A 22,497-nucleotide genomic window follows, 5' to 3' on the forward strand; every position below is an offset into this window, starting at 1 on the left:
ATAGAAGTTTAGCATATATATTACTTTATTGTCTACGGTACCTTTTAGCGGAATGAATTTTTCTTCTGTATTTCCTTTATTTAGATCTATTTTTGCTTTTGCTCTGCCTAAAGTCAGGAATGTTACCTAGATTTTCCTTATTATTTTTTTTTTTATTTCAGGTGAAGCATATATATTCTGTTCCAGTTTTTTATATTTACTCTATGTTTATCTCTCTGCTTCAAATAGTTTTCTTCTAAACAATATATTGTAGGATTTGGGTTTTTAATCCACTCTGCTGTTCCCTTCTATTCTATGGGATAATTCATCCCATTCACATTCACAGTTATCATTATTAACTGTGTATGTCCTCCATCCTATTTGCCCCCTCTTTATATTTTTCCCTCTGATTTCACCCTCTCTCTTTTCACCAGTACTTCCTTCTGACCTCCACCTCTTTCAAGCTATTCTTCTTTCAATCAGCCCCCTCCATTTCTTTCCTCTTTCACCTCCTAATTCCCTACAGAATAAGACAAATTTCTCTACAAAACTGTGTACATTTTTCCTCTTTGACCAAAATGTGATGAAAGTAACAATCAAACAATGATCATGTCCTACTTTATTACCCTGTACTGTATTATGTCTTTTACCCCTCTTTATGTGATATTATTTCCCCTTCTCTGCCTCCCTCTTTTCTCCTCTCCAAGAAAAACCCTTTTTTATTTCTTAATGCTTTAACATCATCACATGAAAGTCAAATTATCCCTGGAACCTCTGTTTACATATACCCCTTTCTGTCTTCCCTAATACAGATAAAGTTCTCAAGAGTTACAGGTATCATCTTCCCATTTAGGTATATAACCAAACCTTATTGAAGAGCATGTTGTTTTTTTCTTTACTGTTTACCTTTTTATGGCTCTTTGGAGTCTCGTGTTTAAAGATCAAATTTTTGCTCTCCTTTGGTCTTTTCTCTTTTGAGGAAGGGGGCAGCAACGCAATTGGGATTAAGGGATTTAGCCAAGGTCGCACAACTCATACATGTCAAGTATCTAAGTCTGGATTTGAAATCAGGTCCTCCTCACTCCAGTACCAGTGCTCTGTTTACTGTACCACCTAGCTGCCACACCACTGGTCTTTTCATCATGAAAGTTGGGAAGTCCCCTATTTCATTGAATGCCCATCTTTTCCTCTGAAAGCATATGCTGAGTTTTTGTCTGCAGTTGATTCTTAGCTGTAATCCAAGATCATTTAACTTCTGGAATATCATATTCCAGTCCCTCCAACACTTTAATGTAATTTCTGCTTAATGCTGTGTAGTCCAGAATGTGTCACCCTATTAAGTGAATTGTTTCTTTTTTAGCTACTTGCATATCTTTCTCCTTTATGTAATAGTTCTGGAATTTGGCTACAGTATTCCTTGGGATTTTCATTTAGGAATCTCTTTCAAGAGGTGCGTTATTTCAATGAATTTTTTACCATCTGCTTTTTAGGATAGTATTACAGTTTTCCTTGATATTTTCTACATTGGTGCTATCCAGGTTCTTTTTTTATGACTTGCAGGTTGTCCAATAATACTTAAATCATCTCCCCAGGATTTACTTTCCATGTCAGCAGTTTTATTTTTTTCCATTGAGATAATTTATATTGCCTTCTAATTTTGTTCATTATTTTGATTTCATTTGATCCTTGATGTTTCATAGAGTCATTATTGTGGGAAACACAGAAGAAATTCTATTTCCACAGGGTTAAACTCCTCTTAACTTTTAGTGACAGAATCAATAATCAGAGTTGTGAGCTAGAATGTTCAGGTAAAAGGTTAGAAACTTGTGGGCAAGCTTGGTGAGCTGTTCGAGGGGAAGCTTATCAGAGAGAAGAACATGAAGTGAGGTATTCAGGAGGCTTTGGGCCAATTGATGATGTGGAGGGAAGTTCAAAGTTGGAACAGTATTGTTTGCTTGCTTTGGTCTGAACAAATTGTAGTCCTCCTGTAGCTTCCTTGGGAACTACATGTTTATTCAGGTGGAATGAAAATAAAAATTATTAAAAGCTTTCCTGATTCCACAGCAAGAATTGTACTTTGTTTAAGGTGATCATGTTTCTCACAATTGGGGGTTTCTTGGAGGCTTGGTTTTCACATTTGGGATCTTGTCATGGGATCTCTAGCATCAAAAGAAAGCAAGCTCACTCTGAAGGATGGGAAGTGTGCCCATTAGTTTTCAACGGCCCCAAAATCCAGACAAGTGTCCCCTGTTCTGACTGCTAACTTCCCTGGGACTATTTGTAATCATTGTGAACACAGAAATACAGAAAAAAACAATAGATTGAATGGTCAGAGACAGTGTAAGTCAGGGACCTGAGCAACTGCAGGAAAATATCAGTGGCTAAGTATGGCTTTGTCCATCATGGGATCCTAGGTTGTTAAGTTAGGTTCTCCTAGAGTGGGAAGTGAGCACCGTTAAGATAATGGTACCTGGAAGGGGATAAAGAATGCTCTGGCTATTCCATTGGAAGCCTGTTTGAAGGAATGCTGGCTATAATCCTTCCCCAATATGCTCCTGAAAGAGAGAAGGGGAATGGGGAAGAGGGAGAACCTAGATTATGGGAAGGATTTTTTTTTGAAATTTGTTAGAAATCAGTCAGAGTAAATAATAGCACTGAGTTATTTTTTTGTTTGTTTGTTTTTTACCGCTCTGAATTTTAATTCATAGTTGATGTGCATTCAACAACACTTTGTCAAAAGTCTTACCTGTGTGTTTGTTTGTGAATTGTTTCATGTTTGTGATATAAGGTTGTAAATGCAGCCAGCCACCAAGGAATGCCTTGCTCTTTATCTTCCCCTTCTTCCACCCTCACCCTCTATGGAGCAGTTTCAGTGGAGTGAGTGAATGGGACAGGAGAGAGAGAGAGAGAAAGGGAGAGAGAGAGAGACAGAGACAGAGAGACAGAGAGAGAAGGAGGAAGAGACAGATTTTGCTTTGTAACTTGATCTGGTGAGAGGAATGGTGGTTAAAGAGAGTTTGAAAATATTTTAAAGTTGTTAAAAAAAAATCTTTCTTTCTGCATTCTAAACTTTGGCCAAGTTTCTGAATATGAAAAAAAAAATAAAGGAGGGGAAAATCTTTTTTTTTTTTCCATCATATTGGGGAGAAACAGGCCAACCTGGTATGTGACCAATTTCTGCCACAACTAAGAGATTTTTATGTATTGTGATACAACCAAATAGTGATTGAACAGCAAGTGTTTTTTCTATCATACCCCTAAATCTGATTCACTTTAGAATTTCAGTGACTTTTTTAAATTTACGCTAAGCACTAACTCTCTCCAGATTCTGAAAGATGAAGACAAAGAGGGTGAGTGCTTAGGTAGTCAATTATTTAATCTTTATCATTGAAAACTGTGGAGGCTTGTGTTTGGGGAAATTAGCAAGGTCCTGTCAGCATTAAATTAAATTCCTTAAGTCTCTGCCTGGACCAAAAGTAGAAGAACAACCTAGTCTTAGAATACTGTCATATTTTAAGCTAACCTGTGAAAAACAGAAGTGACTTCAAACTCTTTGTAGAAAATTATACAAATATCTTAATATTATACATCCTGATATTCCAAAGAGTGGGAAATGGGAAGCTGGGAAGGTTAGGAAAGCTCTTCTCCAATAAGTCTCTAAAAGGAGGCAGGATTTCATCTCTTTAAGGAAGTAAAGGAAGAAAAAGATTATTCAGACCTAGGAATGGTCACCAGTTTTTTTCAAGGAAATATGTGAAGTTATGGACAATGTTTTCCTTTAAGTAGCAAGACTATTCAACTTAAAAAAAAATATAGCTCTCTTGATATGTAAATTATTAGCATAAGAATGAAGGTAGTTTGAGCAGAGATTGGAAAAGAGAGAAGGAAGATTTGGAAGGAAAATTTGGGTTGGACCGTAGTCAGCCCATGTACTCTTAGAATCATGTGCTCTTCACCACTTTTTTCTCCCATCTTACTTTAAGAGATTGGGTAAAGAGGGCAAGGTAACAGATTCAAAACCAAAAATATGTATCGTGATTGAGAAAACAATAGACAAAGTTATAAAAAGTTTCATAAAATTTAAAAAAGGGTGAGACTGTGGTATTGATATTAATTACTGTGATTTGCAATTAATACTATTAGTTATTAAGTTCCTAAGGTTCATGATTAGAAACCACACCTTGTCAGCTTTGATTCAAATTACTAAAGTCTTTTTGTCTGCACTAAGCCCTTTAGCTAATGAAATTCAAAACCTTTTTTTTAAAATTTTTTTAAATTCATTTATTTAACTTTTAACATTCATTTTCACAAAATTTTGGATTCCAAATTTTCTCCCCCCTTGTCCCCTCCCCCCCTTCCAAAACTCCAAGCATTCCAATTGCCCCCATTGCCAATCTGCTCTCTCCTCTATTATCCCTCTCTGCCCTTGTCTCCATCCTCCCCTCTGTCCTGTAGGGCCAAATAACTTTCTATACCCCTTTACCTGTTTTTCTTATTTCTTAGTGGCAAAAACAGTACTCAACAGTTGTTCCTAAAACTTTGAGTTCCAACTTCTTTTCCTCCCTCCCTCCCCACCCCGTCCTTTTGGAAGGAAAGCAATTCAATATAGGGCAAATTGGTGTAGTTTTGCAAATGACTTCCATAATAGTCGTGTTGTGTAAGACTAACTATATTTCCCTCCATCCTATCCTGACCCCAATTACTTCTATTCTCTTTTTTGATCCTGTCCCTTCCCATGAGGGTAGACCTCAAATTGCTCCCTCCTCCCCATGCCCTCCCTTCCATCATCGCACCCCACCCTGCTTATCCCCTTATCCCCCACTTTCCTGTATTGTGAGATAGGTTTTCATACCAAAATGAGTGTACATTTTATTCCTTCCTTTAGTGGAATGTGATGAGAGTAAACTTCATGTTTTTCTCTCACCTCCCCTCTTTATTCCTCCTCTAATAAGTCTTTTCCTTGCCTCTTTTATGAGAGAAAATTTGCCTCATTCCATTTCTCCCTTTCTCCTCCCATATATTTCTCTCTCACTGTTTCATTTCATTTTCTTAAGATACGATCCCATCCTCTTCAATTCACTCTGTGCACTCTGTCTCTGTGTGTGCGTGCATGTGTGTGTGTGTGTGTGTGTGTGTGTGTGTGTGTGTGTAATCCCACCCAATACCCAGATACCGAATAGTTTCAAGAGTTACAAATATTGTCTTTCCATGTAGGAATGTAAACAGTTCAACTTTTATAGGTCCTTTATGACTTCTCTTTGCTGTTTACCTTTTCATGCTTCTCTTAATTCTTGTGCTTGAAAGTCAAACTTTCTTTTCAGCTTGAAAGTCCTCTATTTCATTGAAAGACCAATTTTTCCCCTGAAGTATTATACTCAGTTTTGCTGGGTAGGTGATTCTTGGTTTTAGTCCTAGTTCCTTTGACTTCTGGAATATCTTATTCCACGCCCTTCAATCCCTTAATGTAGAAGCTGCTAGATCTTCTGTTATCCTGGTTGTATTTCCACAATACTTGAATTGTTTCTTTCTAGCTGCTTGAAATATTTTCTCCTTGACCAGAGAACTCTGGAATTTGGCCACAATGTTCCTAGGAGTTCTTCTTTTTGGATCTCTTTCAGGCAGTGATGGGTGGATTCCCTGAATACTTATTTTGCCCTGTGGTTCTAGAATATCAGGGCAGTTTTCCTTGATAATTTCATGAAAGATGATGTCTAGGCTCTTCTTTTGATCAGGGCTTTCAGGTAGTCCCATAATTTTTAAATTGTCTCTCCTGGATCTATTTTCCAGGTCAGCTGTTTTTCCAATGAGATATTTCACATTATCTTCCATTTTTTCATTCTTTTGGTTTTGTTTTGTGATTTCTTGGTTTCTCATAAAGTTGTTAGCCTCCATCTATTCCATTCCAATTTTGAAAGAACTGTTTTTTTCAGTGAGCTTTTGAACCTCCTTTTCCATTTGGCTAATTCTGCTTTTGAAAGCATTCTTCTCCTCATTGGCTTTTTGAGCCTCTTTTGCCAATTGAGTTAGCCTATTTTTCAGGGTGTTATATTCTTCAGCATTTTTTGGGTCTCCTTTATTTTTTTTTAATGTATAACAATCACTGCCATATAATTGAGATTTTATCCCCCCCCCCACCTACCCCCCACTACCCCCCTCCCTCCCCACGACTGCATACAATTCTGTATAGATTCTACATATACTTCCCTATTGAGTATATTTTCACTATAGTCATGCTATGTAGTCAGACTAAAATAGATAAAAGAAATCGTATAACAAATCAGAACATGATACACAAACACATACACATAGACAAACATTATCTGCTACATTTTGTGAGTGACTTCCATATTTCTTTCTCTGAGTGTGGAAGGCATTTTGCCTTGAGAACAACCTTTGGGTTTTTTTTTTTTATAAGAAGTTTTTGCCTTATTACAAAATTCCAAGTCTACCAGAAAAAACTCTCACACACTGTGGTCGTTGCTGTGCACAAAGTTCTCCTGGTTCTGCTCCTTTCACTCAGCATCAGGTCATATAAGTCCTTCCAGGCCTCTCTGAAGTCTTCTTGTTCATCATGTCTTATAACACAATAGTACTCCATTACATTCATATACCATAAATTATTCAGCCATTCCCCAATTGATGGACATCTCCTTGACTTCCAGTTTTTGGCAACTACATAGAGTGCTGCTATAAATATTTTTGTACATGTGGGACCCTTTTCCATGTTTATGATCTCTTGGGGAAATAGTCCTAGTAGCGATATTGCTGGGTCAAAGGGTATGCACATTTTTGTAGCCCTTTGGGCATAGTTCCAAATTGCTCTCCAGAATGGTTGGATGTGCCCGCAGCTCCACCAACAATGAATTAGTGTTCCAACTCTCCCACATCCTCTCCAGCATTTATCATTTTCTTGTTCTGTCATGTTTGCCAATCTTATAGGTGTGATGTGGTACCTCAGAGTTGTTTTGATTTGCATCTCTCTAATCAATAGTGATTTAGAGCATTTTTTCATATGATTATAGATAGCTTTAATTTCTTCCTCTGAAAATTGCCTGTTCATATCCTTTGACCATTTATCAATTGGGGAATGACTTGTATGATTACAAATTTGGGTCAGTTCTCTATATATTCTAGAAATGAGGCCTTTTTCCCCGAGCTTAGCTGTAAAAATTCTTTCCCAATTTACTACATCCCTCCGGATTTTGGTTGCATTGGGTTTGGTTGTGCAAAAACTTCTCAGTTTAATGTAATCAAAGTTATCCATTTTGCATTTCATAATGCTTTCTATCTCTCCTTTAGTAAAGAATTCTTCCCTTCTCCATAGATCTGATAAATACACTATTCCTTGCTTTTCCAGTTTATTCATGGTATCAATCTTTATACCTAAATCATGTACCCATTTGGACTTTATTCTTGTGTATGGTGTCATGTATGGGTCTATGCCTAATTTCCGCCACACTGGTATCCAGTTTTCCCAGCAATTTTTGTCAAACTATGAGTTCTTATCCCAGAAGCTGGGGTTCTTGGGTTTATCAAACAGAGGGTTGCTATATTCCTTGCCTACTGCATCTTGAGTGCCAAGTCTATTCCACTTGTCTACCTCTCTGTTTCTTAGCCAATACCAAGTGGTTTTGATAATTGCTGCTTTATAGTACAGTTTGAGGTCTGGTAGCGCTAGGCCACCTTCCCAAGCATTTCTTTTCATTAGTCCCTTTGATATTCTGGACCTTTTGTTTTTCGAAATGAATTTTGATATTATTTTATCCAGCTCTAGAAAGTAATTGTCTGATAGTTTAATTGGTATGGCACTAAATAAGTATATTAATTTAGGTACAATTGTCACTTTTGTTATATTAGCACGGCCTACCCATGAGCAACTAATGTTTTTCCACTTACTTAAATCTGACTTTATTTGTGCAAAAAGTTTCTTGTAATTGTGTTCATATAATCCCTGGCTTTGTTTTGGCAGGTAGACTCCTAAGTATTTTATACTGTCTACCCTAACTTTAAATGGGATTTCTCTTTCTATCTCTTGCTGTTGGACTTTGTTGCTAATATATAGGAACGCAGAAGAATTGTGTGGGTTTATTTTGTAACCTACAACTTTGCCAAAGTTGTTTATTAATTCAAGTAATTTTTTACTTGAATCTCTGGGATTCTCTAGGTAAATCATCATATCATCTGCAAAGAGTGATAACTTAGTTTCTTCTTTGGCTATTCTTATTCCTTGAATAGCTTTATCTTGTCTAATTGCTACAGCTAATATTTCTAGTACCATATTGAATAATAGTGGTGATAATGGACAACCTTGTTTCACCCCTGATCTTATTGGGAATGCATCTAGCTTATTCCCATTGCATATAATGCTTGCTGAAGGTTTTAGATAGATACTGCTTATGATTTTATGGAAAGTTCCCTTTATTCCTACATTCTCCCGTGTTTTTATTAGTAATGAGTGTTGTATTTTGTCAAAAGCTTTCTCTGCATCTATTGAGATAATCATGTGGTTTTTGTTAGCTTTGTTGTTGATGTGATCGATAATGCTAATAGTTTTCCTGATATTGAACCAGCCCTGTAGTCCTGGTATGAATCCTACCTGATCATAATGTATTAATCTCGTGATAAGATGCTGTATTCGTTTTGCTAAAATCTTATTTAAAATTTTTGCATCTATATTCATTAGGGAAATTGGTCTATAATTTTCTTTCTCTGTTTTGTCTCTTCCTGGTTTGGGCATCAAAACCATATTTGTATCATAGAAAGAATTTGGGAGGACTCCTTCTTCCCCAATTTTCAAAAATAGTGTATGTAGAATTGGAATTAACTGTTCTTTAAATGTTTGATAGAATTCACTTGTGAATCCATCTGGCCCTGGAGATTTTTTCCTAGGGAGTTCATTGATGGCTTGTTCAATTTCTTTTTCTGAGATGGGGTTGTTTAAGTATTGAAGTTCCTCTTTTGTTAATCTGGGCAATTTGTATTTTTTAAAATATTCATCTATCTCGTTTAGATTATTGAATTTGTGGGCATAAAGTTGGGCAAAGTAGTTTCTAATTATTGTTTTAATTTCCTCCTCATTGGAGGTGAGTTCACCCCTTTCATTTTTAATATTAGTAATTTGATTTTCTTCTTTCTTTTTTTAAATCACATTGACCAGAGGTTTATCAATTTTATTAGTTTTTTCATAAAACAAACTATTGGTTTTATTTATTAATTCAATAGTTTTCTTAATTTCAATTTTATTAATCTCTCCTTTGGTTTTCAGTATTTCTAATTTGGTATTTACTTGGGGATTTTCAATTTGTTCTTTTTCTAGCTTTTTCAACTGCAAGCCTAAGTCATTGATCTCCTCTTTCTCTATTTTATGTAAGCATTCAAAGATATAAAACTTCCCCTAATAACTGCTTTTGCAGTATCCCATAAGTTTTGGTATGTTGTCTCACTATTGTCATTCTCTTGAATGAAATTGTTGATTGTTTCTGTGATTTCTTCTTTAACCCAACCCTTCTTTAGAATTAGATTATTTAGTTTCCAATTGATTTTTGGTTTATCTTTCCATGGCCTTTTATTACATGTAATTTTTAATGCATTATGATCTGAAAAGGATGCATTGATTATCTCTATCTTTCTGCACTGGATTGTGAGATTTTTATGTCCTAGTACATGGTCAATTTTTGTAAATGTTCCATGTACCGCTGAGAAAAAGGTATATTCCTTTCTATTCCCATTTAATTTTCTCCAAAGATCTATCATATCTATCTTATCCAGAGTTTTATTTATCTCCTTAACCTCTTTCTTGTTTATTTTGAGGCTGGATTTATCGAGTTCAGAGAGGGGGAGGTTGAGGTCCCCCACTAGTATAGTTTTGCTATCAATTTCTTCCTTCAACTCCCCCAACCTCTCCTCTAAGAATCTGGATGCTATACCACTTGGAGCATACATGTTTAGTAATGATATTGCTTCATTGTCTATGGTGCCTTTTAGCAGGATATAGTTTCCATCTTTATCTCTTTTGATTAGATCTATTTCTGCTTTCGCTTTGTCTGAAATTAGGATTGCTACTCCTGCCTTTCTTACATGAGCTGAAGCACAATATATTCTGCTCCATCCTTTGACTTTTATCCTATGTGTATCCCCCCGTTTCAAATATGTTTCTTGTAAGCAGCATATTGTTGGATTATGGCTTTTAATCCATTCTGCTATCCGTCTGCGTTTTATGGGAGAGTTCATTCCATTCACATTCACAGTTATGATTACAATCTGTGTATTTCCCTCCAACCTCTTTCCCACCATTTGTGCTTTTAGCTCTCCCGTCTCCCTTCCCCTCCTCAATAGTATTCACTTTTCTCCCCCTCCTCCTGCAGCCTTCCCCTCCTTCTTTTAGCCCCCCTCCCTTTTACTCCCCTTTACCCTTATTGCTTCTTTCCTACCTTTTAGCCACACTCCCCTTTCTTCCCCCTTCCCCTCCTACTCCCTATAGAGCTAGTTAGGATTATCTACTTAAGATTATTGTTCCCTCCTTTGAACAAATCAGATGAGAGTACGTCTCAAACAATGCTCATCTCCCTCCCCTCCTTCCCTCTACTATAGTTTTGTACTTCTTCCTGTGATATAATTTGCCATTTTCTGCTTCCCCCTTTCCACACCTCCTATTACATTCCCTTCTCATACTTAAATCAAATTTTTGACATGACATCATTTACTTTATACCCGTTCCCTCTACATATATCCCTTTTATCATAATAGCTGCACAGTTCTCAAGATTGACAGGTATCATCTTCCCTTATAGGGAAGTAAACAGTTTGCCCTAATTGAGTAGCAAGTTTTTGTTTTTGTTTTTTCCCCTCTGTTTACTTTTTTATGATTCTCTGGAGACCTGCATTTGAAGATCAAATTGTCTATTGAGTTCTGGTGTTTTGGTCAGGAAGCTCTGGAAATCCCTTATTTCGTTGAATGACTTTCTCCTTGCCTGAAACGTTATGCTGAACTTTGCTGGGTAGTTGATCCTTGGTTGAAGTCCCAACTCCTTTGCCTTATGGAATATTGGGTTCCAATTCTTTCGATCTTTTAATGTAGAAGCTGCAAGGTCCTGTGTGATCCTGACTGTGTGTCCTTGATATTTGAATTGTTTCTTTCTGGCTGCTTGTAGTATTTTCTCCTTCACTTGATAGTACTGGAATTTGGCAACGATATTTCTTGGGGTTTTGAGTTTGGGATCCCTTTTGGGAGGGGAACGGTGGATTCTTTCGATGACTATTTTGCCCTCTGAGTCTCGTACTTCTGGGCAGTTTTCCTTGATGATTTCCTGGAAGATATTGTCCAGACTCTTTTCTTCATCATGGGTTTCCGGCAGGCCAATAATTCTTAAATTTTCTCTCCTGGATCTATTTTCCAGGTCAGTTGTTTTTCCAATTAAATATTTTACATTTTCTTCTATCTTTTCATTCTTTAGATTTTGTTTGACTGATTCTTGTTGCCTCATTGAGTCATTAGTTTCTACTTGCCCAATTCTAATCTTCATCGTATTGTTTTCTTCAGTTAGCTTTTGCATCTCCTTTTCCATCTGACCAATTTTTCCCTTTAAGGAGCTATTTTCTCCATTTAATTTTTGTACTTCTTTTTCCATCTGATCAATTTTCCCAATTAGGTTTTGGGTTTCCTTTTCTGTTTGATTAACTCTTCCTTTTAGGGAATTATTCTCTCCAGTTAATTTTTGAACTTCCTTTTCCATTTGTTCAATTTTCCTTTTCAGAGTGATGTTCTCATCAGTGAATTCTTTTTGTATAATTTTAAAATCATTGGCCAGTTTTTCTTTTATATCCTTCTTCAGATGTTCCAGGTAATCTAGTTGTGCTTGCGAGAAATTCATAGTCCCATCTGAGGTTTCAGATGGAAGTACAGTCTCAGCTCTGACCTCTTTGGTGTTTGTGTTTTGGTCCTCATTCCCATAGAAAGATTCTATGGTTTTTTCACTTTTCGTCTGCTTTTTCCGATTCATGATGTTGGCTGAGTGTTGTAGCTTCTGGTTCTTTCAGTCAGAAGGTACAGATCTTTAAGTTGAGCTGATGTGTGTCTAGGCTAAAAGCAGGCTTTTTTTTTGTTTGTTTGTTTCCCAGATCAACCCTGGGGTTAGCTTGTTAGGTGTGTGGGAGGGGTGGTCTGGTCTCAGGAGATCTCCTCAGCTGATCTGAGGCAAAGGCAAGGTCAGGGGATGGTGATCCCTACTTCCCTATTGTCTTCCCTTTTCCCCTGGAGGGCTGGGGCACGCCTAGAAGCTAATGCGTGTTCCCGCCCCTCCTTGGGCTTGTCTCTTGGCTCTGAGGCTTGCCTGGGTCTCAGTGCGAATTTTCTCTGCCCTGGGTCATCTGTCCTTCCAGATCGCCTCAGCCACAGTAGGAAGAATCCCCCTTTGCTGTTTTTCTAGCCTCTGGTGTTATAAGACTATTTGCCCCATTCTGCTGTTCCCGCTGATCCAGGATTTATCTGGGGAAGAATTTTATGGTTCTTTCACGGTCATCAGGGGGGAGGAGAGAGCATTTACTGATCACTCCGCCATCCTAGCTCCCGGAAGTTCCAGTAGGTGACTTACTGAAGTTGAGTCTTCAGGCTGAAGGTTTCAAGGGCTGCTGCACTGATATCTGGCGCTCAGCGGCTCTCACCGCCTGTTTGGCTTGTCTCCTGCTCCGCTGGTTTCACCCGCCACTCTCAGGCTTCTCAGGTCCCTTCCACCCTGCTGCGCTGACCGTGCTGTGCTGTGCGCTGGGGGCTTACCCCTCCGGAACAGATCCTTCCCGTGGACCTTCCAGTCCAACCTGGGCTCCGAATCTGTCAAAGTCTGTCACCCACTGGATTCTACACCTCCAAAGTCTGGTCAGATTCTCCTTTCAGAGATATCCAGAGGAGTTTGGCCAGGAGCTTAGGTGAGTCATTGCTTTCACTCTGCCATCTTGGCTCCGCCCCCCCTGGGTCTCCTTTAGGAGGGTGTTTACTTGTTTTTCATGCTTCTCTTGCATGTCTCTCATTGCTCTTCCCAGTTTTTCCTCCACCTCTCTAACTTGATTTTCAAAATCCTTTTTGAGCTCTTCCATGGCCTGAGCCCATTGAGTGGGCTGGGATACAGAAGCCTTGACTTCTGTGTCTTTCCCTGATGGCAAGCATTGTTCTTCCTCATCAGAAAGGAAGGGAGGAGATACCTGTTCACCAAGAAAGTAACCTTCTATAGTCTTATTTTTTTTCCCTTTTCTGGGCATTTTCCCAGCCAGTGACTTGCCTTCTGAATATTCTCTTCACACCCACTTTGCCTCCAGATCCTCCCAGCCAGAGCTTGGGGTCTGAGATTCAAATGCTGCTTCCCAGCCTCAGGGCTTCGGTGGGGGCGGGGCTGCTATTCAGTGTGAGATCAAGTTCAGGTGCTCAGGTGGGGGCAGGGCCACCTCACGGGCTCTGTTCCCTCAGGGGGTTTATGCAGAGACCTTCAACAAGTGATCTGGGCTCCTGCCTGCTTGGGGAGCCCTGGTCTGCTCCTGCCTCCACTGCTGCCTCCCAAGGGGGCCTGAGTTATTGGGGCACCCCATTCCCTTTCTCAACCCACCACAGAGACCCTCTCACCAACCCCCATCACCTGTGGGTCGAAGGACCTGGGTGGCCGCTGGATATTCCGTCCCTGAAGCCTGCTTGGATCTGCTCCTCTTGGTTCCCCGCGGCCAAGGCAGGGCTGTGCTCGGCTCCTAGTCGGCAGCTCAAAGGACCTTTTGTGAGAGGTTTTCAGGTTCTCTGGAGCAGATATCTCCTCTGCTCCATTGTTCTGTGGCTTCTGCTGCTTCAGAATTTGTTGCCAGTTCTTTTTCACAGATATTTTATGGGCTGTGGGTTCTGAGCTAGCGTATGTGCGTCTTTCTACTCCGTCATCTTGGCTTCACCCCTCAAAACCTTTTTTTTTAAGAATGAAAGTAAGGAATTGAAGAGCCTAAAGCATTTTTTTATTTTGTGAAGTCTCAGAAAGGACACAAGATTTCAGCTCTTTAAGAAAGTAGAGGGAAAATGTTATTCAGAGGCGATAACAGCCACTGCTTTTCTTCAAGGAAATATGTGAAGTTATGGATAATATTTTCCTTTAAGTACTAAGTGTATTTGACTAAAAAGGGGGCATTGAAATGTTTACCATCAGCAATTAAATATATAATGAGCTAAATTTGTTAAAAATAATTCTTATTATCTAAATTCTGTTATATTAGGAATTGCATTGTTAATTAATGATGAATGTGTTAAGAAGCTGTTATGAATTCTGTGTAAGAGCTTCTTTGCTGTAGAATCCTTGAAACTAAATATATACATATATAATATATATACATATATATGCGCACATATACACATGTATGTATGTATAATATATGATTTCAATCCTGTCAATCTAAAGATGTATTATGTATGTTACAAGTTTATATCTACTATTAAGAAGAAAGTTTTAGCTAAAATTGTTTTTCTTATAAATTAAACATTTACAAAGTGTGTTTGTGAAAAGAAACTTGGTAATTTGGGAAAGGCTTTGGTTTTAGACCTTTAGTTGTAATTTTTATCAATTAGGTTTCAGAAGGTTTTGTGATAAATTGCAAGCTTTTTAAGAAAAGGATTTCTTTTTTGGATGATGAAATGTTTTTTTTTTAAATCTTTTGTATGATTTTTAGAAATCCTGCAAAATTTATATTTGTAAGCTAATTCATTATAATAGCTTGATCCTGAAGTGAATTATGTGGATATAGAGGTTTTATTGGGGTTAAAAGATAAGGGACAAGTTAAAGGAGGTGAAGAATTTTATGGTTCCAGGAAGCTCTGTGATATATTTTGTTAATTGAATTACTATATTTGTTTTCAGTGTTCAACAATCACTTCCACATATCTTAGATGTTTTTTTCCATTCCCTCCCCCTCATTCCCACTCCCTTCCCACTCCCTCCCTGAGATAGTGTACAGTCTTTTATAGGTTCTACAATCCTTTAAATGCATATTGCATAGAAGAGTTAAAATGAATAGGAGAAACCATAAACAAAACAAAACATAACACAAAATATATGGTCTGTTTCTACCTGTGATCCAATTACACAGTTCTTTCTCTGGATGTGGAAGGCATTTTGCCTTAAGAGACCATTGGGAATTTTTTTAAGTCCATGCAAATCAATAAAGTACTAAGTCTACCAGAAAAATTCAATGCACACTGTCATTTTTGTTGTGTACAAATTTCTTCTGGTTCTTCTCCTTTAACTTAGTATCAGTTCATATAAGTCTTTCTAGGCTTCTCTGAAATTTTCCTGTTCATCCTTTCTCATAACTCAATACTATTCCATTACATTTATATACTACAACTTGTTCAGCCACAGCCCAATTGATGGGCATCCCCTTGATTTCCAGTTTTTGGTCACCACAAAGAGAGCTACCATAAATATTTTTGTAAATGTGGGACCCTTTCACATTTCTATGATCTCTTTAGGATAGAGTTCCAGAAGTGATATTGCTAGATCAAAGGGTATACACATTTTTGTAGCCCTTTGGGCATAGTTCCAAATTGCTCTCCAGAATGATTGGATCAGCTCATAGCTCCACTAGCAACGAATTAGTGTTCCAACGTTCCCACATCTTCTCCAACATTTATCATCTACCTGTTTTGTGACGTTAATCTAATAGATGTGATGTGGTACCTCAGAGTTGTTTTGATTTGCTTCTCTCTAATCAATAGTGATTTAGAGCACTTTTTCATATGGTTGTAGACAGCTTTAATTTCTTCCTCTGAAAATTCCCTGTTCATGTCGTTTGAGCATTTTTCTATTGGGGAATGACTTGTATTCTTGTACATTTGACTCAGTTCTCTACATATTTTAGAAATGAGGCCTTTGTCACAGACGCAATTGCTAAACTCCTTTTCCAGTTTTCTGCTTCCCTCCTAATCTTGGTTGTATGGGGCTTGTTTGAGCAAAAACTTTTCAATTTAATTTAATCAAAATTATACCTTTTGTACTTCATAATGTTCTCTATCTCTTGTTGAGCCATAAATTTCTGAATAAATCTGACAAACACACTATTCTTTGCTCCCTTAATTTCTTTATAGTATCAATCTTTATACCTAGATATTGTATGCATTTGAACTTTATCCTTGTGTATTGTATCAGACATTTGTCTATGCCCAGTTTCTGCCACACTCTTAGTTTTTCAACCAATTTTTGTCAAGCAGTGAGTTCTTTTTCCAGAATCTGGGGCCCTTTGGTTTATCAAACAGTAAATTGCTAGATGCATTAACTATTGTGTCTTGAGTACATAACCTATTCCTTTATTCTACCCCTCTGTTTCCCAGCCAATACCAAATGGTTTATAGGATTGCTGCTTTGCAATACAATTTGAGATCTGGTAGGTGTAGGCCACTTCCCCTAGTATTTCTTTTCATTAGTTCCCTTGATAGTCTGGACCTTTGGTCTTTCCAGATGAATTTTGATATTACTTTGTCTAACTCTAGAAAATAATTTTCTGGTAGTTTGATTGGTATGGCACTGAATAAGTAAATTAATTTAGGCAGAATGGTCATTTTTATCATATGAGCTCAGTCTACCCAAGAGCAATAGATGTTTTTTTCCATTACTTAGATCCGACTTTACTTAGGTGAAAAATGTTTAGTAATTGTGTTCATATAATCTCTGAGAATATTCTGGCAGGTAGACTCCCAGATATTTTAAAAGTATTTGCCCTAGCTTTAAACAGAACTACACTTTCTATCTCTTCATTTTGGGCTTTGTTAGTAATATATAGAAATGCAGATGCTTTATGAGGGTTTATTTTGTAATCTTCAACTTTGTCACAATTGTTTACTATTTCAAGCACTTTTTTACTTGAATCTCTGGAATTCTCATAGTATATCATCATATCATCTGCAAAGAGTGATAACTTAGTTTCTTCTTTGCCTATTATAGTTCCTTCATTTTTTCTTCTCTTGTTGCTACATCTAACATATCTAGTATCATATTGAATAATATTGTTGATGTTCGATATCCTTGTTTCATCCCTGATCTTATTGGACATACATGGAGCTTATCCGTTGTATGTAATGTTTGCTGAAGGTTTTATATAGATACTGCTTATTGTTTTATGGACAGTTCCATTTATTCCTGTGCTCTCAAGTGCTTTTAATACAAATGGGTGATGTATTTTGCCAAAAGCTTTTTCTGCATCTATTGAGAAAATCATGTGGTTTCTGTTAGGCTTGCTGTTGATACGATCAATAACGCTAATAGTTTTCCTAATATTGAACCAATTCTGCATTCCTGGTAAGGATCCTACCTGATAATAATGTATTATTCACATCATTACTTGCTGTATTCTTTTTGCTAAGATCTTATTTGAAATTTTTGTATCTATATACATTAGACAAATTGGTCTATAATGTTCTTTCTCTGTTTTGGCTCTTCCTGGTTTAGGAATCAAAACAATATTTGTATCATAAAAAGAATTTGGGAGGACTTCTTTCTCCTCAATTTTCACAAATAGTGTATACAGTATTGGAATTATCTGGTCTTTAAGTGTTTGATAGAATTCACTTGTAAATTCTGCAGGCCCTGGAGATTTTTCCTAGTTAGTTCATTGATAGCTTGTTCAATTTCTTTTTTCTGAGATGGTGTTGTTTAAGTATTCATCTTCCTCTTCGGTTAATCTGAGCAATTTATACCCTTTAAAATAATCATCCATCATATTTAGATTGTTGAATTTATAGCCATATTGTTGGGCAAAGTAATTTCTAATTATTGTTTTAATTTCCTCCTCATTGGAGGTTAGTTCACCCTTTCCATTTTTGATATTGGAAAATTGTTTTTTTCTTTCTTTTTTAAGATTAAATGGCCCAACAGCTTATCAATTTTATTCTTTTTTCATAAAACCAAGCTTTAGTTTTATTTATTAATTCAACAGTTTTCTTGATTTCAATTTTATTAATCTCTCCCTTGATTTTCAGTATTTCTAATTTAGTATTTGCTTGGAATTTTCAGTTTGTTTTTTCTCTAGCTTTTTCAGCTGCATGTACATCCTCTTTCTGTATTTTATTCATGTAGGCATTCAAAGATAAAAAACTTATCATAAGAACTGCTTTTGCAGTATCCCATAAGATTTGTTAGGTTGTCTCATTATTGTCCTTCTTTTGAATGAAGTTGTTAATTGTTTCTATAATATGCTGTTTTACCCACTCAATCTTTAGAATTAGCTTGTTTAGTTTCCAGTTAGTTTTTGGTTTATGGTTCCATGGTCTTTGATTACACATGCTTTTTATTGCGTTATGATCTGAGAAGGATGAATTGACTATCTGTTCCTGGACTGTGGTGTTTTTATGACCTAGCACATGGTCAATTTTTGTATATGTGTCATGTACTACTGAGAAAAAAGGTGTATTCCTTTCTATCCTTATTCAGTTTTCTCCAGAGATCTATTGCATCTACCTTATTCAGCGTTTTATTCACCTCCTTAACTTGCTTCTTGTGTTTTTGAGGTTAGTTTTATCATATTCAGAGGGGGGAGGTTTATGTCCTTAGTAGTACAATTTTACTTTCTATTTCTTTCTGAAACTCTTTTAACTTCTCTAAGAATTTGGTTACTATATCACTTGAAGCATATATATTTAGTAATGAAATTGCTTGGTTGTCCATAGTGCCTTTTAGTAAGGTATAGTTTCCTTCCTTATCCCCTTTGATTAGGTCTATTTTTGCTTTTGCTTTGTCTGAGATTAGAATTGCTACTCCTGCTTTTTTATCTCAACTGAATTTCAAAGTATTCTACTCCAACCTTTTATCTTTATCCTGTCTGACTCCATTTCAAATGAATTTCTTTTAATCAACATATAGTTGCATTATGGTTTTGAACATGCTCTGCTCTCCATCTCCGTTTTATAGGAAAGTTCATCCCATTCACATTCATAGTTATTATTACTGTGTGTGTCTTTCACTTTATTCCCTCTCCCCTTTCTTATGCTTATAGTTCTCCCTTCTCCCTTACCCTACACAACAGAGTGTTAATTTTTGACCACTGCCTCTTTCAGTCTTCCCTCCCTTTTTTCATCCCCCTCCCATTTAATCCACCTTTCCCTTCCTACTTCTTCCCTCCCTTTTAGACTCCCATCCCTTTTCTTTCCCCCTTCCTCTCCTACTGCCTATAGAGCTAGCTGCATTTCTTTAATTACCTGAATTTGTTGTACCCTCCTTGAATATAATCCTGTAAGTGAATCTCTCAAAAAGTGCTTATTTTCCTCCCCTCTTTCTCTCTACCATAAGATATTTTTGTGCCTCTACCTGTGAGGTAATATTTTTTTTCTGTCTCTTCCTTTTCACATGTCCCATTATAGTCTCTTCTCACACTTAAATACCATTTGTCATCAGCACATCATTTAATTTATATCAACTCCCCCATCTATGAATATCCCTTTCATATTTCATAATAAATATACAATTTTCAAGATTAACAAGTATAATCTTCCTTTATAGGAATGTAAATAGTTTCACCATATTGAGTAATAAATTTATTTTTTTTACCTGTTTACTTATTTATACGTCTCTTGAGATCTGCTTTTCAAGATTGAATTTTCTATTTAGTTCTGGCCTTTCCATAAGCTAAGTCTGAAAATCACTTATTTCATTGCATGTTCATCTCCTTGCCTTAAATATTATGTGTATTCCTTGGTTGTGGTACCAGCTCCTTTGCCTCGTGGAATATCGTATTCTAATTCCGTCAATGTTTTAATGTTGAAGCTTCAAGGTCATGTGTGATCCTGACTGTAGATCCTAAATATTTGAATTGTTTCTTTCTGGTTGCCTGCAGTGTTTTCTCCTTCAATTGATAGGTCTGGAATTTGGCAAAGATATTCCTTGTTGTCTTTGGTTTGTGGTTCCTGTCAGGAGGTGAATGGTATATTCTTTCAATGACTATTTTGACCTCTGGATCTAGGACTTCTGGGAAATTTTCCTTGATTATTTCTTCGATGATATTGTCCAGGCTCTTTTTCTCATCATGGCTTTCTGGTAGACCAATAATCCTTAGAATTTTCTCTCCTGGATGTATTTTCCAGGTCAGTTGTTGTTCCAGTTAGATATTTCAGATTTTCTTCTACCTTTTGATTCTTTAGATTGTGTTGATCTGATTGTTGATGTCTCATAGATTCATTAACTTCTACCTGCTTGATTCTAATTTTTATCAAATTGTTTTCTTCAGTTAACTTTTGTATCTTCTTTTCCATCTTTTCAATTGTTCCTTTCAAGGAGTTATTTTTCCAGTTAGGTCTTGTACTTCCTTTTAATTTGTCCAATTGTTCTTTTAAATTCTTCTATGATTTCTTTTGTTCATATTTTTAAAATCATTGATAAGTTTTTCTTCTATTTCCCTAATTTGGCTTATAAAATCCTTCCTGAGCTCTTTCAAGAAGGCTCTTTGGGCTTTGGACCAGTTCATCATCCCTCCTGAAATTTCATATGGGAGTACAGTTTCAGTGCTGACCTCTTTAGCATTTGTGTTTTGGTACTTGTCCTGATAGAATGATTCTATGGTCTTTTCTTTTCTGCTTCACTTCTTACTCAAGATAGTCATACTTTTCCAGGCTTTTTTAAAAGATCTCTTCTTCTTTGGTACTGGGGCTTCTGACCTACAGTTCTTGTGCCTAAAACTTCAGGCTTTCTGTGTTGAGGTCTTTGATTCTTTCAGCTAGAAGCTAAAATGCTGCAGCTTACCTCGCACTGAGCTGATTAGCGTTGAAAGCAAAGGCCAGGTGAGATCTTTTTGGGTTTCCCAGCATTTACACTAAAACTAGTTCATTAAGTGTCTGGAAAGAGTGGTCTGACCACAGGAGATCTCCTCTGCTGAGCTAGGGTATTGGGAAACTCAGCAGTTGGTGATTCCATCTGCACTACTGTCTTCCCAATTCCCCTGGGTTGCTGAGGTATGTCTGGGGTCCTGGTGTTTTCAGCTGCTGGCTTTACTCTCCTGGGGCTGAGGATCTTCTGACAGTATTAAGGGTGGGAAGTAGAAAAGAGGTTTGGACATGAGCAATAGGGAAAAGCTGGTGTGCTTCAAGAGAGCTAGATGAAATAGGGAAATCCAGGGAGCTTTCAAGGTGAGGTTATCCAGGCCCCTTTAGTCATATGGCACTAAAAGTCTTTTGAGGTAAGGGACAAAGGTCCTGACTTGGGACCCGTTGGAATAAGGTCATTGCATGTTTCAAAGTAATGTAAAAGCTATTGGATATTAATGTAATTAACTGAATTAATTACTGAGACAAAATCAGAGACTTCTTCAGTTTCAGAAAAGAATTTCAGTATAGTTTTCTTAGAGGCAAGTAACCCATGGCAACACTTTTGTACTGATGGAAAATTAAATGTTTCTGTTTGGGTTTGAATTCATTTCATGAACATAAGTTGAAGTTAGTGTTCAAAATTATTATATGTGTGACTCATTATTTTAGACTGAGCATGGTTAGAAAGGGATACAGAAGGTTGGGAAAGAGATGTAAATCTACCAGAGCAATAACATTATTCTTATGGTAAATTTGATTCTATGATTGTTGTTTAATCAGGAACTACAACAAGGATAGAAAAGCATGGAAGCTACTTAAGACTCCCTTTAAAATTATTCCTCAACCAATGTGAAATTACAGTCATATTTGAAACTGATTTTTGAAACTTGCTTTGATTTCATAAGAATGATAAGGGTATAAGGCTTAAGAATAACAATCTAAAATTGTGTCAAAGCCAGTTTTTTAAGAGAATAGATATCTTGTAATTTGTCAGTGTGTCAAGCAATTTCATTCCCTTCACGTATTTATTTAATGGATGAGGTCAAGAACTCCTATGGGAAAGTGCAGTGTTGTTGATTAGATTTAGGTGTGGCAACACAAGTTTTGATAAAAAAGGAGGGGGATGAGTTTATGGGAAACAAAGAAGGAATTCTGTTTCCACAGGGTAAAAACTCTTCCTAGTTTTTAGAGATAGCAGCTAATCAGAGTTGTGACCTAACATGGTCAGGTAAAGGTCAGAAACTTGTGTGCAGAGTTGATGAACTGTTTGAGGGCAAATCTATCAGAAAGGAGAACATGAAGTGAGCTGTTCAGAAGGCGTCTGGACAATAGATGGTGTGTCAGGCAGTTTAAAGTTGTAACAGTATAAATGGCTTGTATTGGTCTGAACAAATTGTGATCTTCCTGTAGCCTTCCTTGGGAGTTAACCCTTCATTCATGGGGAATGAACATAAAAATTTTTTAAAAAGCTTTCCTGATTTCATAACAAATATTGTTGTTTGTTTAAGGTGAGCATATTCCTCACAGTTGGGGGCTCACTTCTCACATTACCTTCCACTTTCGCAATTCTAGTTTTTAACATATTGTTTTCTTCAGGTAACTTTTGCAGCTCCTTTTCCATTTGTCCAATTCTGTTTTTTAAGGAGCTGTTTCATTCAATGGATTTCCTCCCATTGGGCCACTTGTATTTTATATGGACTTCTTTTCATTAGTCAATTT

The sequence above is a fragment of the Notamacropus eugenii genome, chromosome 6 (assembly GCF_028372415.1).
Source record: "Notamacropus eugenii isolate mMacEug1 chromosome 6, mMacEug1.pri_v2, whole genome shotgun sequence".
Classification (NCBI taxonomy): Eukaryota; Metazoa; Chordata; class Mammalia; order Diprotodontia; family Macropodidae; genus Notamacropus; species Notamacropus eugenii.